Source organism: Pteronotus mesoamericanus, unplaced genomic scaffold (genome assembly GCF_021234165.1).
Source record: "Pteronotus mesoamericanus isolate MK-2021 breed Mesoamerican mustached bat unplaced genomic scaffold, CSHL_Meso_final scaffold_125, whole genome shotgun sequence".
Classification (NCBI taxonomy): Eukaryota; Metazoa; Chordata; class Mammalia; order Chiroptera; family Mormoopidae; genus Pteronotus; species Pteronotus mesoamericanus.
Window position 1 is genome coordinate 3,048,169 of NW_026555304.1, and position 14,835 is coordinate 3,063,003.

A 14,835-nucleotide genomic window follows, 5' to 3' on the forward strand; every position below is an offset into this window, starting at 1 on the left:
TTATTTAAACTCACTTTATTTTGCACATTGAATACAAGTTACATTTAGGGTACTATCATCTGTCATTGCCTGAGAATTTTTTTTTAATTTATTTTTCAAATACATTTGTCTCTGCCTACCTCCCACCACTTTCCCTTGCCCCCTCCCTTCCTCCCTCCCTCCCTCAGCTCTTCCCCTTTGGTTTTGTCCATGAGTCCTTGGCTATATCTTCCTTGACTTGCCCCTTCCCTTCCTTTTCACCACCCCCCCTCCCTCCTTCCCTCTTGTCTCTGTTTGTTTCTTTTCCTTTCAGTGTTGCTGGTCTTATTTTCCTTGCACCTTTGTATTGTTGGTTAGGTTCCACTTATAGGTGAGATCATATGGTATTTTTCTTTCGCCCCCTGGCTTATTTCACTTAGCATAATGCTCTCCAGTTCCATCCATGCTGTCGCGAAGTGTAGTAGTTCTTTTTTTCTTTCTGCTGCATAGTATTCCACTGTGTATATGTACCATAAGTTTTTTATCTAATCATCTACTGATGGACATTTAGGTTCCTTCCAACACTTGGCTATTGTACATTGTGCTGCTATGAACATTGGGGTGCACAGGTTCTTTTGAATTGGCGTGTTGGGATTCTTAGGGTATAGTCCCAGCAGGGGAATCACTGGATCAAAAGGCAGTTCAATTTTCAGCTTTTTGAGGAAATTCCACACTGCTTTGCACAGTGGCTGCACCAGTCTGCATTCCCACCAACAGTGTACTAGGGTCCCCTTTTCTCCACAGCCTCGCAAGCACCTGTTGTTTGTTGATCTGTTTATGATGGCCATTTTAAATGTAAATGGATTAAATGCTTCCAATCAAAAGACATAGGGTAGCTAGAAAAACATGACCCAAATATTTGCTTCTACAAGAGACCCAACTCAAAACAAAAACTTTACAAAGGCTGAAAGTGAAGGGATGGAAAAGATATTCTATGCAAATGAGATAAGTAAAAATGGGAGGTAGCAATACTTACAGTATTTTGCCATGTAAAATGTGCACTTTTGCACCCAAATTTTTGAGGGAAAATTAAGGATGCACATTATACATGTGTAGTACTAATTCCATATCTATATGAACGTTTTTAATCCTTTATTTATGCTTATGAATTAAAAGTGTAATTCTAGAAAGCAATGATATCTGTATATAAAATAATACCTTGGAATATGGTAATCAGTTTTGTTTCTAAATACACATAAATAAATAATTGAATTGACTATCAGATACTGACTTCAAAACAATGGTCCTAAGGAAGCTCAATGAGCTCAGCCAGCTCAAAAATAACTATGAGAAACTACAGAGAAACTATCAGGACCTTACAGCAAACTATTATCAGCCTGGAAAAGGACATAGAAACTATCGAAAAGACACATGAGGATATGAAGAACACCATTTCTGAATTGAAGAACACAGTAGAAGGAATCCAAAGCAGGCTGGATGAAGCTGAGGATCAAATCAGTGAGATGGAGGACAAGGTAGAAAGAAGCTCCCAGAAAGAACAAGGAATGGAAAAACGGCTCAAAAAGAATGAAGAGGCATTTAGGGAAATGCAGGACAACCTGAAACACAATAATATCTGTATAATAGGGATACCAGAAGGAGAAGAAGAGGAGCAAGGAATAGAGAACCTCCTTGAAAAAGTAATGATGGCAAATTTCCCTAATTTGAGGAGAGAAAGGGTCTCAAGGATCCAGGAGGCACAGAGGACCCCACTCAAGAGGGACTCAAGGAGGTCCACTCCAAGACACATCATCATTAAAATGGCAAATGTCAAAGACAAAGAGAGAATCCTCAAGGCAGCAAGGGAGAAGGAGAAAGTAACATACAAGGGGGCCCCAATACGCCTAGGAGCTGACATCTCAACAGAAACACTAAAAGCCAGAAGGGAATGGCAACAAATATTCCAAGTCATGAAAAGCAAGGGCCTACAGCCAAAGCTGCTCTACCCAGCTAGGCTCTCCATTAAAATACAAGGGGAAATACAGAGTTTCCCAGAAAGGAGAAGACTAAAAGAATACATCTCTACCAAACAAGCACTCCAAGATATGCTAAGGGGACTGGTTTAAGCAGATGAAGGAAAAGAACGACAAGGAGAGGAACACAGATACAAAGAGAAAAGATGAGTAAGTTTCTATCAGTAATATCTCTCAATGTGAATGGACTAAATGCCCCAATCAAAAGACACAGGGTAGCTGAATGGATAAGAAAACATGACCCACACATTTGCTGCCTACAAGAGACCCACCTCAGAGCAAGAGACCTGCACAGATTGAAAGTAAAGGGATGGAAAAAAATATTCCAAGCAAATGAACATGAGAAAAAGGCTGGCGTTCCCATATTTGTATCAGACAAAGTAGATTTCAAAACAAAGGCCATAAAGAGAGACCCACAGGGGCACTTTATCATACTTAAAGGAAGAATCTATCAAGAAGACATCAACATTGTAAACTTATATGCTCCCAATATAGGAGCCCCCAAGTTTATAAGGAAATTGTTGGATGACTTCAAAAAAGATATAGACAGCAACACACTGATAGTAGAGGATTTCAACACCCCACTGTCAAAAATGGACAGATCTTCCAAACCAAACATTAATAAACATATCGTGGCACTGAATGACACACTGAATCAAAGAGACTTAACTGACATATATAGAACCTTACATCCCAAAGAAGAAAAATACACATTCTTTTCAAATGCTCATGGCAGTTTTTCAAAGACAGACCACATGATAGGACAAAAAGAAAACCTCGGCAAATTCAGGAAAACTGAAATAATACCAAACTTTTTCTCAGACCACAAAGGATTGAAACTGGAAATCAATCTCAAAGAGAAACTTCAAAAACTTGCAAACTCATGGAGACTGAACAGTACACTATTAAACACTGAATGGGTCAATAATGAGATAAGAGAAGAAATCAAAAACTTTCTGGAAACAAATGAAAATGAACAGACAACTGTCCAAAACCTATGAGACACAGCAAAGGCAGTCCTGAGAGGGAAGTTCATAGCAATACAGACTTACCTGAAAAAGATAGAAACATTTCACATAAAAGACCTAACACTACAACTTCTAGAACTGGAGAAACAACAACAAATAAATCCCAGAGCAAGTAGAAGGAAGGAAATAGTCAAGATTAGAGCAGAACTGAATGACATAGAGACGAAAAGAACAATTCAGAGGATCAACCAATCCAGAAGCTGGTTCTTTGAAAAGATAAATAAAATTGACAAGCCTTTAAGCAGACTCATCAAGAATAAAAGGGAGAGGACCCAAATTAATAATATCAGAAATGAAAGAGGAGAACTAACAACTGATACCACAGAAATACAAAGATCGTCAGAAACTACTATGAACAATTATATGCCAACAAATTTGAAAACCTTGATGAAATGGACAAATTTTTAGAAAAGTATAATCTTCCAACACTGAAGGAGGAAGAAACAGAAAGCTTGAACAGACCGATAACAGCTGGGGAAATTGAAGCAGTCATCAAGAAACTCCCAGCACACAAAAGCCCAGGGCCAGACAGTTTCCCAGGAGAATTTTACAAAACATTTAAGGAAGAGCTAACCCTTGACCTTCTCAGACTATTCCAAAATCCAAGAGGAGGGAAGACTCCCAGACTCTTTCTATGAGGCCAGCATCACCCTGATCCCAAAACCAGATAAAGACCCTACAAAGAAAGAAAACTACAGGCCAATTTCGCTGATGAACAGAGATGACATAGATGCTAAAAACCTCAACAAAATATTGGCAAACCGCATCCAGCAATACATTCAAAAGATTATCCACCACGATCAAGTGGGATTCATCCCAGGCATGCAGGGATGGTTCAATATATGCAAATCAGTAAATGTGATACATCACATAAATAAAAAAAAAGACAAAAACCACATGATCATCTCGATATATGCAGAAAAAGCATTTGATAAGGTACAGCACCCATTTATGATCAAAACACTCAGCATTATGGGAATAAATGGGACATTCCTCAACATAATAAAGGCCATATATGAATAACCCACAGCTAATATCATACTCAACAGGCAAAAACTGAAAGCTTTCCCACAATGATCGGGAACACGACAAGGATGTCCGCTCTCACCGCTTCTTTTCAACATCGTATTGGAAGTCCTAGCCACAGCGGTCAGACAAGAGAAAGAGATAAAAGGAATCCAAATAGAAAGGAGGAAGTAAAACTATCATTGTTTGCAGATGACATGATAGTGTACATAGAGAACCCTGTAGACTCTACCAAAAAACTCCTCAACCTAATAAGTGAATTTGGCAAAACAGCAGGATACAAAGTCAACATTCAGAAATCAAAGGCATTTTTGTACACCAGCAATGCAATAGAAGAAGAAGAAATCAGAGAAAAAAAATACCATTCGATATAGCAAGAAGAAAAATAATGTACCTAGGCATAAATTTAACCAAAGACACAAAAGACCTGTATGCAGAAAACTATACAACATTGAAAAAAGAAATTAAGGAAGGCACAAGTAAATGGAAGCATAAGCCGTGCTCATGGATTGGAAGAATTAATATCATCAAAATGTCCATACTACCTAAAGCAATTTATAGATTCAACGCAATCCCTATTAAGATACCAATGACGTATTTCACAGAAATAGAACAGACATTTCAAAAATTTATATGGAACCATAAACGACCCCAAATAGCCACAGCAATTTTGAGAAAGAAACACAAAGTAGGAGGGATCACAATACCGGACATCAAACTCTACTACAAAGCCACCATACTGAAAACAATCTGGTACTGGCACAAGAACAGATCCATAGACCAGTGGAACAGAATAGAAAGCCCAGAAATAAGCCCAGGTCTCTATGGGCATCTAATATTTGACAAAGGGGGCAGAAGCGTAAAATGGAGCAATAATAGCCTCTTCAAAAAATGGTGTTGGGAGAGCTGGACAGCTACATGCAAAAAATTGAAATTGGATCGTCAGCTGACACCATACACAAAAATAAACTCAAGATGGATAAGAGACTTAAATATAAGTCGCAACACCATCAAAGTCCTAGAGGAGAACATTGGCAGGAAACTCTCAGACATCCCACACAGCAAGTTTTTCACCGATATGTCTCCTAAAGCAAGGGACATAAAGGAAAGAATAAACAAGTGGGACCTCCTCAAAATAAGAAGCTTCTGCACGGCGAAAGAAAACATCAGCAAAATGAAAAGGGAGCCAACCATATGGGAAAATGTACTCACTAATGATACATTAGATAGAGGTTTGATCTCCAAGAGATATAAATAACTCACTCAACTCCACTCCAAAACGACAAATGATACAATCAAAAAATGGGCAAAGGACCGGGGCAGACGCTTTTCCAAGGAGGAGATACAGAGGGCCCAGAAGTATTTGAAAGGATGCTCAGCATCACTCGCCATCAGAGAAATGCAGATCAAAACCACCATGAGGTACCACCTCACACCGGTCAGAATGGCCATCATAAACAGGTCCACAAACAACAGGTGCTGGTGAGGCTGTGGAGGAAAGGGAACACTAGTACACTGTTGGTGGGAATTCATTCTGGTGCAGCCACTGTGGAAAGCAGTGTGGAATTTCCTCAAAAAACTGAAAATGGAACTGCCTTTTGATCCAGTGATTCCCCTGCTTGGACTATACCCTAAGAATCCCATCCTGCCAATTCAAAAGAACTTATGCACCCCAATGTTCATAGCAGCACAATTTACTATAGCCAAGTGTTCAAGCAACCTAAATGCCCATCAGTAGATGATTGGATCAAAAAGTTATGGTACATATACACAATGGAATAGTACGCAGCAGAAAGAAAGAAAGAACTACTACAGTTCGCAACAGCATGGATGAAACTGGAGAGCATTATGCTAAGCAAAATAAGCCACGGAGTGAAAGACAGATACCATATGATCTCACCTATAAATGGAACCTAACCAACAATACAAAGATGCAAGGAAAATAAGACCAGCAACACTGAAAGGAAAAGAAACAAACAGAGACAAGAGGGAAGGGAGGGCGGAGAAAAGGAAGGGAAGGGGAAAGTCAAGGATCATATAGCAAGGACTCATGGACAAAACCAAAGGGGAAGAGCTGAGGGAGGTAGGTAGGGAGGGAAGGAGGCGGCAAGGGAAAGTGGTGGGAGGTAGGCAGAGACAAATGTATTTGAAATAAATAAATAAAAGAAAGCATATTGAAATGTCAAAAAGAAAGAAAGAATCCTGAATCATCAATTCAAAAGAACATATGCACCCCAATGTTCATAGCAGTGCAATTGACAATAGCCAAGTGCTTGAAGCAACCTAAGTGCCCATCAGTAAATGAGTGCATCAAAGAACTATGGTACATTTACACAATAGAATATTACTTAGCAGAAAGAATAAAGGAGCTCCTACCCTTTGTGACAGCATGGATGGAACTGGAGAGCATTATGCTAAGTGAAATCAGCCAGGCAGTGAAAGACAAATAGCAATGATCTCACCTATAAGTGGAATCTAATCCACAAAGCAAGCAGGCAAGAAAAATATGAACAGTAACATTGAAATAAAGAAGAAACCAACCGGGACGGGGGGAGGAAGGGAGAGGGGTAGGGGAAGGGGAACAGTAAGATCAAGGAACAGGTGTGAAGGACACATGGATGAATCCAAGGTGGGGAAGGGTTGAGGGGGGAAGGTGGGGGTGGTTGGGGCAGGGGAAAGTGGTTGCGGGTAAATGGAGACTAATGTATGTGAAAAAATTTTTTAAAAAGAAAGAAAGAAATTTTTTTAAAAAGAGCCTCAAAAAAAATTGGCAAAGTATCTCAATGTACATTTCTCCAAACAAGATACACAAGTAGCCTAAAAGCAGATTAAAATATTTTCAATACTTCTAGCTGTAAGGGATATCAAAATTCCAATGACAAGGAGATACCCCTTCAAATTCATTAGGATGACTATAATAAAAAAAAATGCTCAAACCATAGGTCATTAGGTAAATGCTCCCATGAAGAAAACTATAATACAGATAATAACAAGTGTTAGTGAGGAAGTAAAAAAATGAAGAACCCTCATATAGTGATAATGGGAATGTAAAATGGTGTAGCCACTTTGTAAAACAGTCTGGCAACTCTTCAAATGATTAAACACAGAGTTACAATATGACCCAAATTTCACTTCTATGTATATACCCAATACAAATAAAAACACTTTTGGTCAAGATGGGGGCATAGGAAACATGGTTCACCACCTTGCACACTCTCATTAAAATTACAACTAAACTATGAAACAACCGGGGGCGGGGGCGGGGGGGGATAAAGTTGGCAGAGGAGTGAGTGGAAGTCACACTGACCTCCTCCCAGGACCAACCTGGAATTACAACTAAAATGGGGGGAAATCACCTGGAACAAACAACTGAACGACAGCGAGAAAGGAGCCTTGTAACCTTGGAGACAGAAGAATCGGCTTTAGTGGAATCTAACTGGTTAGGAGGGTGGTAGAGACCTGAGCAGGTGGACGGGGCTGCCACACATGGCAGCACTAGAAGGACATTGAAATGGTCAGTTGGATGCCCCTGAGGAGAGCAGGGTCTAAACCAAAAGTGGGGATCTTCAGTCCACAGCACCAGAGACCAAAAAGTGCATGGAAAACAGCCAGCTGCGAAAAGCAGCAGGGTTGCTCTCTGCCAGAGACAGTCGGCTAGAGACACAAAGAACTGTTTAATGGGCCAACGCATAGATTTTTATTTGCAGCCACTTACCCTGATCTCTGGCAAAGTTGGGGGCAGGGTGGGCTAAAAACGCCTTAGGAGAGACTGGGGAAGGAGGCTTTGGGGAGAAAACTGAGAGTAGCCAGCAGGATCTCGGTGCTGACTCATCCCCCATGCAGCAGCAGCAGCCATCTTGCTCAAGCAGAGACCACTCCACCTGAGAGGTATGAATATGAAAGGACCCAATAGCCCCACCCCCAGGTGGGATTCCACCCAGCCCTGTGCCCTCTAACCTGCCTGCTGAGTGCCCAGTGGCAGCCACAGACAGTAGATCCCTGGCTAAAGGGGGCGCAGAGAGGTCTGGCGACACTTAAGGAGCGACTGGGGATGGAGACTTTGGAGAGAGAATGGAGAGAGTAGCCAGCGCGACCCCAGTGCAGACTCCTCCCCCATATGCACCATTGTCAGAGGACCCAATAACCCCACCCCCAGGAGGGACTCCACCCCGCCCTGAGCTATCTAAGGTTGCTGGCTGAGTGCAGAGTGAATAGATTAACAGGTAAAGGAGATAGCCACAGACAGTAGATTACCGGAAGTCTCAAACAGACTGCCAAAGGTCAGACACGGTCAACATCTGATATCATCAGAGAGAGATCCAGAAAGTAAAAAAAACAGCGGTCTCCAACCAAACAAGTTCATACCACAAAGTCAGGAAATCAAGACAGATCAACTTAAGAATCAGAAACAAAAAAGAAGAGTCTCACAAATAATGGGAACACAAAGAAATATGCCCCACTCGAAGGGAAAGGAGGAATCCCCACAAAGAGAACTAAATGAAATAGAGGCAAGTAAACTATCAGATATTGAGTTCCAAACAATGGTTCTAAGGAAGCTCAGTGAGCTCAGTGAGCTCAGAGAGAATTACAAAAATCTACAGGGAAACTACAAGGAACTTACTGAAAACTATATCAGCATGAAAAAGGACATAGAAGCTATCAATAAGAGACAAGAGGAAATGAAGAATACAATTTCTGAATTGAACAGCATACTAGAAGGAATCAAAAGGAGGCTAGAGGAAGCTGAGGACCGAATCAGCGAGCTGGGAGACAAGGTAAAAAAAGCTCCCAGAAAAAGCAAGAAAATTAATAAGACTCAAAAAGAATGAAGAGGCATTTAGGGAAATGCAGGACAACCTGAAACGTAGTAATATCCGTATAATAGGGATACTAAAAGGAGAAGAGGATGAGGAAGGGATAGAGAACCTGTTTGAAAAAGTAAGGATGGAAAACTTCCCTAATTGAAGGAGAGAAAAAATCACACAAGTCCAGGAAACACAGAGGGTCCCATTCAAGAGGAACCCGATGAGGCCCACTCCAAGACACATCATCATTAAAATGGCAAATAGCAAGGACAAACAGAGAATCCTAAAGCAAGCAAGAGAGAAAGAGGTAGTAACATATAAGGGACCCCAATACAGCTAGCATCTGACTTCACAACAGAAACACTACAAGCCAGAAGGGAATGGCAAGAAATATTCCAAGTCATGAAAAGCAAAGGTCTGCAACCAAGACTGCTCTACCCGGCAAGGCTCTCAATTAAAATGGAAGGTAAAATAAGGAGTTTCTCAGACAAACAAGGTTGACAAAATACACCTTCACCAAACCAGCAATGCAATATATGCTAAAGAGACTGCTTTAAGATGAAGAAAAACTGGGTATTTCTATGAATACCCAGTTCCTTTCAGAGTTGCCAATACTTGATATTACCAGTATATTTAATATTCATTAATCTGATTGTGACAATGATGTTATTTTAATTGTTCCTTTACTATTTGTTGAAACTAAACCTGTTTAGTATATTTCTTGCCTATTTCTATTATTAAAAAAAACTTTAAATGACTTTTCGGTAGTCTTATCCATTTATTGATTAAAGGTTTGTAGAACTTTTTTCCCAAAAAAAACCCCCAAAAAACAAAAAAACATATTAACCATGTTTTAGATGTGTTGCAAATACTTTTCTATTATATCCATTGTCCTTTAACATTTTTATATGTATATTACTATATAGTTAAACATTTAATATAGTCATATTGTTAATATTTAATTTATACCTTCTGGGTTTGAATATTTTACTTCAGGTCATGAAAAATATTAGTTCTATTTTCTTCTAAAACTCCTTAGATTCTACATATTGATTTTTAACTCACCTGAATATTTCTTGTATAATGTGTGAAATATGGCTCTATATTTGTCTTATTTCAAGTAATAGTGGTCCATGCACCATATGTGTTGAAAAAGCCTTATTTTACCCATTGATTTGAAATATCAACTTAATCATTTATTGTTAGATAGATAGATATGTTTGTCTCTATAATGCTCATTATTCGTTGATCTACTTGATTATTTTTGTGCTGGTGTCATGTTGGTTTAATTGCTGAGACTTTATAATGGTTTTAAATGTTTTTAATATTTTATAATTAAATTTGACATTTAAAAAATAAATAAAATCCATCTGCATTTAAGAAAGAAAGAGTGAAAGATGGAACTCCTACCTCTTGTGACAACATGGATGGTACTGGAGAATATTAAGCTAAGTGAAATAAGCCAGTTGATGAAAGACAATTACCATAAGATCTCACCTATAAGTGGACCCTGTTCAACAAAATAAATTAACAAACAAAATAAACCACAGGCATGGAAACATGGAACAGACTGAAAGTGACCAGAGGGGATGGGGAAAGAGGACAATGGTGGAAATAAAGGGAAGGGACTAGACAGGAACATGTATGAATGACCCATGGACATGGACAACCAAGTGGGAATTGACTTGTAGGAGTCAGGGGTGAGGGTAGGGTGGGTGGAGGGGGGTAAAGGGGTAAAAACTGTGACAACTGTAATAGAATAAACATGATTTATAAATTTATAAATAAATAAATAAAAATTAAAAGAAAAAAAGAAACAACCATCACTCAGAACCATCAGAACTCTAGTTGAATGGCAGTCTGACAACTATGGAATTAAAGAAACCACAACCATCCTGACTGGTAGCAGGGGCTGAGATGTGGGAACACAAGATGTGCAGATCCCACATTGACATGTGGTAGATAAAAATTCAGGAGGGATATCTTGGGAACAAGGAGTCCCAGCTCCACACCAGGCCTCCCTACAAGGGTCCAGTACCTAAAACATTAGGCCATGCTACCAAGACAGGGAGTCATAGCAGATCTACCTAATACATAGAAACAAACACAAAGAGGCTGCCAAAATGAGGAGACACAGAAACATGGCCCCAATGAAAGAACACATCAAAACTCCAGAAAAAGAACTAAACAAAATGGAGATAAACAAGATAGATGCAAAGAGGCCCACTCCCAGACACATCATAATTAAAATGCCAAGGGTTAAAGATAAAGAGAGACTCCTACAAGTAGCAAGAGAAAAGCAGTTAGTTACCTACAGGGCAGTTCCCAAAATACTGTCAGATGATTTCTCAAAAGAAAGTTTGCAAGCTAGAAGGGATTGGCAAGAAATACTCAAAAGCATGAAGAGCAGAGACCTATAGCCAAGATTGCTCTACCCAGCAAAGCTCTCATTTACAATCAAAAGGCAGATAAAGAGCTTCCCAGACAAGAAAGAAACTAAAGAAGTTCATCATCACCAAACCACTATTATATGAAATGTTAAAGGGACTTATTTAAGAAAAAAGATGATCAAAACTATGAACAATACAATGGTAATAAATACATATCTGTCAAAAATTGAATCTAAAAAACAAAGTAAGCAAACAAGAAGAGCAGAGACAGAATCATGTATATGGAGTTTTGTTGTTTGCCTGGTGGCAACGGGATGTGAGGGAATTGGTCAAGAGGTGAGGGAATTAAGAAGTACAAATAGGTAGTGACAGAATAGCAATGGTATGTAAAGTACAGTATAGGAAATGGAGTAGCCAAAGAACTTATATGTATGACCCATGGATGTGAACAATGGTGTGGGGACTGACTAAAGCAATGGTGACTGCTGTGTGGAGGGGGCATGGAGGGTGGAAGAGTAAGGACAACCATAATAGCATAATCAATAAAATGTATAAAAAATAAAAACATTTATCCACATAACCCTTGTATATAAATGTTCATAGTAGCATTAATCATAATAGTAAAAAATAGAAACAACCCCAAAATTTCCAATGATGAATTTAGAAATGTGATATATCCATACAGGAGAACACTATTCAATCATAAAAAGTAGTGAAGTACTGATATATTCCACAATGTAGATAAATTTTTAAGTATATTTTATTGCTCATTGTATTAAAGTTGTCCCAAATTGTCCCCCCTTTAACTCCCTCCACCTAGTTCCCCCTTTCCCCCTTTAGTTCATGTCCACAGTTTGTGCATGTAAGGTCTCTGGCTTCTCCATTGTCTATACTGTTCTTAACATCCCCCTGTCTATTCTGTACCTACCCAATTATACTTCTAAATACCTATACCTTTTCCCCCATTCTTCCCCTTCTCCCTCCCAGCTGAGAACTCTCCAAATGGTCTCCGTATCTGTGATTCTATTCCTGTTCTAGTTCTTTGCTTAGTTTGTTTTTGCTTTTTTTAGATTCAGTCATTGATAGTTGTGAGTTTGTTGACATTTTAATGTCCATAATTTTGGTCTTCTTGTTTTTTCCAAAAAAGTCCCTTTAACATTTCATATAATAAGGACTTGGTGATGATGAACTCCTTTAGTTCCTTGCCTGGGAAGCACTTTATCTGTCCTTCACTTCTAAATGATAGCTTTGCTGGATAGAGTAATTTAAGTTGTAAGTCCTTGCTTTCATCACTTTAAATACTTTTTGCCAGTCCTTTCATGACTGCAAAGTTTCTTTCGAGAAATTAGCTGATAGTACTATGGGAACTCCTTTGTAGGTAACTCTCTACCTTTCTCTTGCTGCTTTTAAGATTCTCTCTTTATCTTTAATCTTTTGCATTTTAATTATGATGTGCCTTGGTGTGTCCCTCTTTGGATCCAACTTGTTTGGGAGTCTGTGCTTCCTGGACTTGTATGTCTAGTTCCTTTGGCAAATTGGGGAAATTATCTTTCATTATTTTTTCAAAGAAGTTTTCAATTTCTTGCTCTTCCTCTTCTCCTTCTAGCATCTCTATGATTTGTATGTTGGCCCTTCTGAAGATGTCCCAGAGACTTCTTAAACTGTCCTTGTTCTTTTAAGTTCTTGTTTCTTCATTTGTTCTAGTTCAATGTTTATTTCTTCCTTATGTTCCAAATCATTGATTTGAATCCCAACTTCCTTCCCTTCACTGTTGGTTTCCTGGGGATTTTTCTTTATTTCCCTTAGTAGAGCCTTCATTTCTTCCCGTGTGCTTTTGCCTTATTCAATGAGATCTTTGAGCATTCTGACCACCAGTGTTTTTGAACTCTGATATGTTCACTATCTCTGCCTAGCTTAGTTCTTCTTCTACAGTCCTGTTCTGTTCCTTCAATTGGGTCATATTTCTTTGTCTCCTTATTTTGGCAACTTCTCTGTGTCTATTAGGCAGAGCTGCTTTGATTCCATTTTAGCACACCTGTTAAATCATGCAGGGGCAAAGCCTCGTGCATTCTCCTGGGTGGGCCAACCATGGCTCTGTGTGTGGGGGGGTAGGTGTTGAAGAGGGGACAATGCTGCTGCTGGCTGACTTCTGGAGGCTTACCTGACCCTCACCCCATTTCCAGTCACTTCACCTACTTTCTATATGTGACTGGAGCCCCTCTAGCTGCTGTCCTGGTCTTGGTTCCCAGGGTGGGTGGGTTTGCATTTGTCCAGGATCTCCTGAGAAACCAGCAGTTTCTTCTGCCACTCCAAACCCCACTAGTTTTACCGCAGAAGTTATGAGGTTTTCTTTTTCCCCATGCTGCGTGGTCTGGCCTGGGGTGGACTTGCTGGCTCACAAGGTTTCTCTCTGATTTTTATCTGCCACCATGACTGTGGGGCTGCCCCATCTGCCCCTAGCTCCCTGCCACCACATCAAGTCCTCTTGACAACTCCCTGTCTCAGCCCCTCATACCCATCTGGGTGAATATAGCTTCCTTACATCCTTGGTTGTCAGACTTCCAAACAGCTCTGAGTGCTTTTCTGGGTGAAATTCTGGCAGTTCTGGGTGTTTTTTGTTTTTAAGGTATGTTCCTTCTTATGGTTATGCAATGAGGCAAGGCATGTCTATCAACACCTCCACCTTGTGAATCTTGAAAACATTATACTAAGTGCAAGAAGCCAGTCACACAGAATCACATATTGCATGATTTTATTTACATGAAATGTCCCAAACAGGCAAACTTATTGAGACAGAAAGAATAGTAATGCTTGTTTATGGCTAGGGAAAATAGGAGGATTTGGAAGTAACAGCTAAAAGTTATGAGTTTGAAATGGAGGTGAAAAGAAAATGTTTTAAAACAGGAATGATTGTTGCACAACTCTGAACATACCAAAATCACTGAATGTTAAATTGGCAAACTATATATGATGTAAAGGGGAGTCTTTAAAGATACAGCTATTTCCAGATAGAATACAATAGCTTGTAGCAGGCCAGTGTTTTTTCCAAGAACTGTAAATGCTGGACAAAAATACTAAAATCATCTGTATTGAAAGCACTAGAAAGCTGTTAGAGGCTAAAACTGAATAGAAAACTTTAAAGATTTAAGGTAACAAATGTAGCCACATTTACACTGTTAGTATCTACCAAGTTTAAGTGTAGGCAAAAGGGGAGAATTCATCTTTCAATCAGTAATTTGAGTGAGAAGTCAGGGGAACTCAAACACATTTCAAATTTTCCACTCAGGACATTGGCCAATTGTAGTGCTTTATGGACTGAAAATCTAAGCAGATAATCTCTGAAAAGCAAACCAAAATTTTAGTTGTCTGGAAACATGGGTATCTACCAGGGGGAGGAACATCTACAAAGGACAAACTGGGCTCTCAGAAGGAAATCCTAAATGGCCAGGATATGCCAGAGGTAGATTGGGTCCTATTAGGGCTTCAACTCAGCCTTGATTAAATGTACTGCAGCACCTGGCTGGATAAAGGTGTTCATTCTACACTGTATCTGCTAACAAAGTTAAAAGAAGAATACTCTGTTAAAAAGATAACA